The 9,214-nt window shown below is 42.6% G+C and overlaps 1 long non-coding RNA gene across 1 annotated transcript; it reads right to left on the bottom strand.

The window, feature by feature from the left end:
- Positions 1 to 1,382: 1,382 nt before the first annotated feature.
- LOC121139000 lies at positions 1,383 to 8,926 on the bottom strand. The gene is made up of 3 exons (XR_005875872.1): positions 8,817 to 8,926; positions 8,119 to 8,367; positions 1,383 to 2,212 (listed from the first exon to the last, which is right to left on the bottom strand). It is a non-coding gene; the product is annotated as an uncharacterized LOC121139000 (long non-coding RNA).
- Between the last annotated feature and the right edge of the window lie 288 nt (positions 8,927 to 9,214).

Raw genomic sequence — 9,214 nt, 5'->3', positions numbered from 1 at the left:
TTGGTTCACTGTGTGCTTTCACACTGACACTGGAAGGTCTGTGAATTCTATTATGCATGATCTAGGACACTGTGTTTTCTGGGTTGCCATTCTCTTGGACTCAGAGTAAAGATGCCTAGGCTAATGTTTCCAGCTCCAGGGGGTTTGCAGTGTAATGAGTATAACGGTGTCAGGTATGAGCTTATCAAGCAAACAGAGCTGGCAGTGGTGGCCCACGCCTTTGATCCCAGCACTGGGGGGGGAGGGGGGGGGTGGGGAGGAAGAGGGGGAGAAGCAGAGGCAGGTGATCTCAGTGAGTTCGAGGTCAGCCTGATCTATAGAATGAGTTCCAGGACAGCCAGGACTGTTATACAGAGAAACCCCGTCTCAAAAACCAAAAAGAAAAAGAAAAAAGAAACCCGAGACAGCTTCATACTGGCAGAGCAACAGATCCAACACAACGAAGACACGTACACACCGCTGTGAAGACAGGAAATGGCCTGTGTGTATGGTTTTCAGAAAAGCCACGCCCAGAGGTCTTGGTGATTTTAAGCAATCAAAGGTTTCTAGAAAACATCATTCTGAATCACCTCTTTGCCCACGTGCGCATGCCTGCCTAGAATTAGGATTTTGAAGCAGAACTTCTCCTTTCCTTCTTACCCTTTCAAGTGGTACCTGATAGGGATGGAACCTAGCTTCCACCCCGCTATCCCGGAAGCCCGGAAGTCAGAGTCAGTTTCCATCCTTCTGCTCCTGTGAGTGGGCTAGAGTTGTGGATGCAGAGAGGACTCCGAGGCTGTGCCGTCTCAGCCTCTGAGCAGGATCCCGTGCCGCTGTGATGTCCCTTCAACTCCCATCTGCTCAGTCATGGGCTGGTTAATAGGCCAGCTGAGGGTGACAGTCACTGGGTTTGGTTGATCCCAAACTTGCTATCAGCACCGCCAAGACATTTCTGGAAATGCAGATTCTTGAGTCCAACTCTGGAGCTGACTCAGGAGTCAGATCGTGGGCGGTGGTGAGGGATGCCTGATGATCTAGCATCTGCTATGTTGCCAGCTCTTGAAACAATGTTTCCCTGCTGGGCTTCTGGAGAGCTGTGCCCAATCTGTTTTATATCGGGAACCCATGTTCTGCTCTATCTACAAACTCGCATTTTAGAATGGGAAAGTGCAGTGAAACGGTAGTTCTAGTCATGTGCTTGGGGAGTGCAGCAGCTGCAATTCCTAAGGACTGTCTTTCGGTCTCCACTTAGTCTCTGACACTAGAAAGACACGCCAAGAGGCAAATGTTGATAAAACCCCATGTATTGTTCAAGTTTCATTATTTTGCCGAGAGAACGAAATGGAAATAAAATGTGTTGAAACTACTTATATATTAATAAATATACCTTTCTCCATTGTCAAAAGGCCCACTGTAAATAGCTATTACTGCCAGCATTGCAAATAAAAGACACAAACACACCGACCTGATCACAGTTTTTACTATGAAAAAACTATATTACACTCAGGCCAACTTTAAGCACAGTGTGACACATGTGAGAGATATTTGGGGGCGTTAGGAGTGAGGGAGAAGGTGCCAATCATAGCGCCAAAGCCAGCATGTTAAAAATCCCTTTGTGTGAATAATTTCGTATTCTCTGGGGGCATGAAATACAGACTGGTTTCCAGTTTTGACAAAGACTCTGGTTCATTTGTAGAATGGCAAGATGACTGATTTTGAAAATACCCCAGTTCCTTGTAGTTGAAGGTGAAAGAACGACCTCTTGAAGAGAGCCACAGATCAGTCTCTGACTTGTATCATTTGGAGGAGTGTACGTGTGTGCAGTGTGGGATGCCTTGCACCGACTCTCCGTGCCAAAGCAGTAAGTGTGCATTTCTACGCACAGAATGAAACTACGTAGAAGTTCTTCAGCCAGGTAGTCTCCTAAGGCAGGCTGTTTGGAGCAATAAACTTGATGAATGATGATCTTCACAATGGATGGAATTTCCTTTTATGAATCTGCATTGAAAATGGAAAATCTGGAATTTTTTAAATCCATGGAAATTGGCTTGTTTTTCAGCGTGGGCTTTGGGCCATTGGACTTTGAGGGTTTAAAACATTCATTTCCTCTGGTGTCAAATATAAGAAAATTCTAGACAGTGATGTAAACATGGGTATATGAAGGGAAGGAGTCTGAACTCTTCACGCCAGAAGGAGATCTTAGGGCTGAGCTAACGGTGGAGTCACACAGAACCTAGAAGGAAGAAAAACACTGGGAGATTAATGAAACTGGAAACTTATCTGACTTTGGGTTCAGATTTCCACATCTAAACCTGCCAGCTATCAAAGCCGCTCATTGTGGAAGGAAAGGGAAATCTCTGGGTGCTTTCTCAGCAAAAACAAGAAGAGCAGCCACGACACCCTTCCTTGATCATTGCAAAAATGCAGCTGGATTGCTTTAATATTTTGATTTTGCAGGCAGAAGGGAATGAAGTATTCACATATTTTATAATAAAAATAGTATAATCAGTGTAATATATGCTTTGTGTCTTGCATTTGTAATGCCAACAGCAAATATTTATACAACAGGCAGTTTAACAACGGAGAAAATATATTTATTAATATGTAAATGGTTTCAAAATATTCATTGGCTTGGAAATGGTTCTATTTTTTTTTATTTATTCTTCTCTCATATAATCTATCCTGACCATAACCTCCCCTCCATCTCCTCCTCCTAGTTCCCCGTATCTCCCCTCTCTCCCAGATCTACTGCTCCTTCATTTCCCAGACATGGCATAGCCAGGTACAAGATGAGGTACAGCTTTCACAACAAGGCAGACGAGGCAATGCAGTAGGAGGAAACGACTCTGAGGGCAGACAAAAGAATTAGAGACACCCTTCTCCCACTGTTAGGAGTCCCACAAAAAAAAAACAAGTTAAACACCCACAGCGTGTATGCAGAGGACTTAGTGAGGACCCCTGCAGGCTGGCTGATGGCCACTTCAGTCTCTGTCAGCCCCAAGGAGCCTTGCTTAGCTGATTCAGAGGGCCATGTATATATCCTTATACTAGCATAAACAGAGGGCCATGCTCTCCTGATGTCCTCAAACCCTCTGACTCCTGTGATCCTTCCTCCCCCTCTTCCACTGGGCCCCCCAAGCTCTGCCTAATGTTTGGCTGCCTGCTTCTGCTTCCATCAGTTGATGGATGAGGCCCTCTCTGATGAAGACGGGCTAGGTACCACTCTATGAATATAGCAGAATATCATTAGAAATCATTACATTGACGATTTTTGTTTTTTTGTTTGTTTGTGTGTTTTTAGTCAGTGGTGTTTGGTTGTATCCTAGGTCTCTGTGCTATCCCATCTCTGGTTCTTGGTCACCCAGGCAGTGACAGGCATGGGCCTCATGTACCAAGTTAGACCACTCATTGGTTGACCACTATGCTCATCATTACTCCAGTATATCTTGCGGATGGGACAAATTGTAGGTCAAAGGTTTTGTGGCTGGGTTGGTGTCCCAGTCCCATCACTGGAAGCCTTGCCTGTCTACAGAAGATGGCCAGTTCAGGCTCCATATCCTCCATACCAGGAGTCCTTGCTAGGGTCACCCTCACAGGTTCCAGGAAGTTTCCACTGCACTAGGTTTCCACATAGCCCCCTAAATGTCCCTGTATTCCAGTCATCTCCCCGTCCTCTCTCCCTCTGTCTCCCTACATCCACCAGATTCCTCCTGTTCCCATGCCCACCCATACCCAGTCCACCCATAAAATCTCTTCTAGTTCACCATCCCAGGGAGATCCATGTATCCCTTCGTGAGTTCTCCTTGTTGCTTAGCATCTCTGGGCCTGTGAATTGTAGTGTGATTATCCGTTACTTAACAGCTAATACACACCTATAAGTGGGTGCATATCATATTTGCCTCACTGGGTCTGGGTTGCCTCGCTCAGGATGATTTTTTTTCTAGTTCCATCCATTTGCCTATAAACCGTTCTTGATTTGAGAGTTAATAGCAAACTTTGGCAACCTAATAAATTCCATGAATGTTTTATTCATAAAATGGATATATGTTTTAGTATTTCACATCTGGTTCAGGAAGTCCTGCTGGGGAATACTAGTTTGAGATGTGTTACATTTGTTCATACTGTGGAATATTTGTTTAATGATGCAAAGATGTGTTGCATTCTTTTATGTTACATTGTTTAACTTTGTAAAACTCTGTTACTTTGCATGTCCAAAACACCTGTGCTGAATGGCCAATAGCCAGGCAGGAGAGATAAATAGGTGAGGCTGGCCTGCAGAGAGAATAAATAGGAGGAGAAATGTAGGGAAGAGGAGGATGCTAGGGACCAGCTACACAACCACACAGCCAGAGTAAGAAGGAAAGATATATATATATATATATTATAAGGAAAGGTAAAAAGCCCAGGGGCAATATGTAGTTGAAGAAAAATGGGATAATTTAAGTTAGAAAAACTGGCTAGAAACGAGCCAAGCTAAGGCCGGGCATTCGTAAGTAAGAATAAGTGTTTATTTGGGAGCTGGGTGGTGGGCCCCAAGGAGTCAAAAAAACCAACTACAAAGTCCTTACTTAGGGTTGCCTTTGCAAATAGTTAGCAAGTAAGAAACCTTAGATGTCACAGCAAAATATAATTAAATCTTTAATATTCTCTAGCCAGGAAGTAGAATTGTTCTTTACTAAATAATGATCAAAGAAATGCTTCCAAATATACACAGGAAGAGACTACTTGTTCTCACAAGGTCCTATTCCTCTTCTTTTTTTAAGATTTGTTTTTAATTATGTGTATGTATGCATATGTGTGAGTCTGTGTGGGAGTATGTGCACATGAATGCTGGTGTCAGATCCAGTGGGGTGGGAGGGGCAAGAAGCTGTGAGCAGCCCCATGTGGGTGCTGGGAGCTCAGTCGGGGTCCTTTGTTAGAGCAGCACATGATGCTAACTTCAACGTCGTCTCTCTAGTGCTCCTTCTACTTTTAAGTGCACAACATTCATTTGAATTTAAGGTGAAAAGTGCTTTGAAAAGGAAGGTCTGAAGTTGCATCTGAACAACACAGGACCCATAACTGTAGGTCCTCAGTAGTGGACACCAAAGGCTGGTGGACCTGAAAGCTGGGGGCAGGGAGGGACTGAACTACAGATGTTTGGGGCCAAGCTTCTAGACTGTCTGACTTTATAAGCCTAGTGTGATTCAGCAACCTGTTTATCCTTATCCAGTGTTTATGGCCATTCTGTTTTGTTTTTTAAGATAAGGTCTCTCTCTATAACTCTGACTGTCCTAGAACTCACTATGTCAACTAGGCTGGCCTTGAACTCACAGAGATCTGCCTACTTCTGTGAGGATTAAAGGTGTACACCACTACACCCAGCTTATTCCTGGCCATTCTTATCATTACTTTTCAACTAATATTGATAGGAAGCTGTTGAGTGCTCTCTCTCTCTCTCTCTCTCTCTCTCTCTCTCTCTCTCTCTCTCTCCCTCCCTCCCTCCTTCCCTCCCTCCCCTCTGTAGACCAGGCTGGTCTCAAACTCACAGAAATCCACCTGCCTCTGCCTCCTGAGTGCTGGAACTAAAGGTGTGCGCCAAAGCTGCCTGATGATGTTGAGGTCTTTACTCATGTTTTACTTCTATATTATTTTCAGTCATTTTATTTGCTTATAGCAGTCTATCACTTTCTCATGATATTGTTTGTTTCTTATTGTAGGGTTAGAATTTAGGGCCTCTCACATACCAGGCAACTTCTTTGCTGTTTGGTTAAAACTTTAGCCTTCTCTATTTCTTCTTATTATATTGTGTCTAAACCTTAGTAAAAGAATAATTATTCCCAGTTCATCATTTCTTTTTTAATAAAATCTTTATTTATAATTCTGTATTAGATTTATTCATTGTATTGTATGTGTTTGTGCTTTGCCTACATGTGTGTCTATGCTGGTACTGTGTTCATGCCTGATGCCCCAGGAGGTCGGAAGAGGGCATTGGATCCTCTGAAACTGGAGTTCCATGTGGACATTTGTGAACCAGTACAAGGGTACTGGGAATCAAACCAAGGTCTGGAACAACAGCCAGGGCTCTTAACCACGAGGCCATCTCTCCCTCATGCTCTGTTTCTATTAAGAAAATTCTTCTTCTGCGATACTTCACACCCTCCTCCTCTGATTTTACCTTACCTGTTCTGTGCTTATTATAAACGACAGTGAGCGCGTTCTTGCCCCCTGGGTGGTGTTTCCTTACTTTAAAGTGCAGATGAATGGATCAGTCACATTTCCCTTTCTTTAAACACGACAAAAGGTAAGCGAAGTTTTGTTTTCACTTCAGTGCTCGCTTACTTGTCTTCCTCCTGCTGTCTGTTACTAATTTATGTGTCTTAGCTCAGAGACTATTGAACAAAGAAGCCAGGTAAGGCACAGTCAAGATGCCCAGACACAAGACTCCAGCTATGCTATCGACCTTTAGGATTTTTTTCCCAGCAGCCTTCATTCTTTTGTTATCAGAGACAAAGAGAAAGAAAGATTAGGATCTCTAGAAAGATCTGACGTTGTCTTCTCAGAAACCAGATCACTGTTCAGGAAAAAAAAAAAAAGAGAGATTGACTTGTCTACAATTATAATACAAACTTGCTTAGTATTTGCACAAAGCAGAGCCTCTATATGTAACAGACTAGAAGCTGTCTGACAAAACATCTTTCATGATTGTGAATACCTGCTAAATATCAGCTAGTGTTTTCATATCTGCTGTCATGGGCAAACGTTGGAGGAGATATAGAACGAGGAGATATAGGAAGGAAAGATGAATATGAAATGTGTTGGCATGCACTCATTCTATTTTCTGTAGTTCTAGCTGGGCTGGGACTCTGAGTGAGCTGCCGAGTCAGCCGGAGCAGAGTTCAAATGCGATCTAAGACCTGGAAAGTTACACAATTATGTCTCAGCAGATGTTTTCTTCTTCCTTTTTACTCGCTAATGAAGACAGCAACAGCAAAGCAGCATAGGCTGCCTTTGACGATGCAGTGAAGCATCCTAGTAAAGGGTTTAGTGGTTTTCTTTGATGCATAGCATTTTAGATAGCACCAACTACTGAACACAGAAAGTTTGTTAGTTCCTAGAAAATCTGCTAAGAAAAGGCTACTAGGTAAGTGTGAATTACCAAATTTACAATTACCTTTACCATTTTTAATTTTTTAAAGAAGAGGGGGAGATGTGATTATATCTCACAAAGTAATTTTAAAAGACAAAAGAATTATAATCAAGATTTTTTGTGTGTGTGACAGGGTCTTAATATGTAGCCCTAGCTGTCCTGGAACTAGACTGGCCTTGAACTCACAGATATCAACTAGCCTCTGCTTTTCAAACTGTAGGATTAAAAGAATGCACCACCATGCCCAGAAAAATGTTATTTATAATTTATAGAATTCCCAATAAAACCCATCAGATAATTCTACCTTTTTTAAGAAAAAATTCTTTTTTAAAATTCCCACCCTTCCCTTTTATTAATCAAATTGAAAAAACTCCACTTTATTATTCGGTAACTATAACTGGAATTTAACTTCTGCCAAAAGTGCGCAACTTTTAGTGGAAAATACATAGCCTGTAAAACTGCTACTTGCCAAGTGATCTTGGAAAGTCATTCAAACTTTCCGAGCACCATTTGTTTCTTTAAAGCAGAACTAAAACCTCACGTTATCAAGTTTGTTGTAAAGACTGATACCCAGAATTCAGAATAAGCACATGCAGGCAGTGCAGACAGTACATAGACTTGTGAGGAGACGGCCTTCCAATATCATTAGCTATTGGACAAACACTGAAATTCTGGAGCATTTTTACAATAACCAAGACAAAAAGCAATCCTCAATGCCAAGCACTGGTAAAGGGATAGAGTAGCCTGTATGGAACACAGAAAGTTTTTTTTTTAATGATGTTAAACATATCCTTCATATGGCCCAGACCTCCCTTTCATAAACGTTTCCCAGGTAAACTGAAAAGTTATGTCTGCAAGAAGAACCTGCATGCGAATGTGTAAGTTCTGCTGATCCGACATACCACGAAAGACTCCTAGCATCCTTTCGTGTGCAAACACATGCCCCACGTGGATCTGTCTCATGGAAAAATGGAGTCATCTAAGGAATAAAGAGGAAGAGGTGTGCTTACCATGACTTGGGAGAAGCTCAAAGTTGATGATACACCTTGAGAAGAAACATAACCTCAGTATTGTACGCCGTACGATTCCATTTATGAGAAGCTCTCGAAAAGGCAACCCCACAGTGGTGGGGTGGGAGTTGGTGGTGGCTGGGGATAAAGCTGCTGGGGTTGGGAGAGTATAAGTTAGAAAGGAAGAGCAGATAGCTTTCTTTCTAGGGTGTGCAGTTGTTCCGTACCTCGTAGGTATTGTCTTCTTTCCTTAAAAAACAAAAAACAAAAACACAAGCCAGGTGTGGCGACTCATGCTTTTAATCCTAGCTCTTCGGAGACAGAGGCAGCTAGTCCTAGAATTTGCTACACAGAGAAACTCTATCTCAATGCCCCCCCCAAAAGATTTCACTCCAAGTTAAGGCAGCATTGATGACAAAGGCATAATCAAAGGCTATACTCATGACCAGACATGGTTTTCTTATCTTCCAAAAATTAGATAAGATGAAGAAAGACTACACAGCCCTGAGGAAAAAAGCTCTTATCTGTAGGACAGTACCTTCTGTCCGTGATAATTAGAAGTTAGGCCAGGGAACTCCAGGCCTCTGGTCAAATCCTGTATGCCACCTGTTTTGTGATAACTTATCAACTTTCCTTTTTTTTTTTTCTGAACATCAAATGCTAGACAAACATCAAAACAAATATTTCATGATGCCTACCACAAACTATGTCATTCAAAATTTGACATCCGTATATGGACCTCTGGGGACACACGGTTGAGCACATTCAGTTCTGTGTCGTCGGCTGCCTTTGCGGTCTTATGACAGAGTAGATGTGACAACCTGGAGGACCCGCAAGGCCTGACATCTTTGCTATCGTGCCCTTTGTGGAAAAAAAAATTCACCAATGTCTGTGTTATAATTCTCTTACAATATCCTGTTGCTTTTATTTAAAAGCAGAACCTGAGTGGATGATGTTTGCCTATGCTTTGGCTCAACGGCTAACTTGAAAAAGCGTGGGGCTGGATAGATGGCTCAGAGGTTAGGAGCACAGGTCCCCCCCACACGCAGCGAGGGGTTTTAACCTCAGAGCCACCCAAGAGCATTTGCTGCTCATG

The sequence above is a fragment of the Mesocricetus auratus genome, unplaced genomic scaffold (genome assembly GCF_017639785.1).
Source record: "Mesocricetus auratus isolate SY011 unplaced genomic scaffold, BCM_Maur_2.0 Super-Scaffold_6730, whole genome shotgun sequence".
Taxonomy (NCBI): domain Eukaryota; kingdom Metazoa; phylum Chordata; class Mammalia; order Rodentia; family Cricetidae; genus Mesocricetus; species Mesocricetus auratus.
Note: the sequence above shows the minus strand (reverse complement) of the source record. Positions and strands in the feature narration are given on the sequence as shown.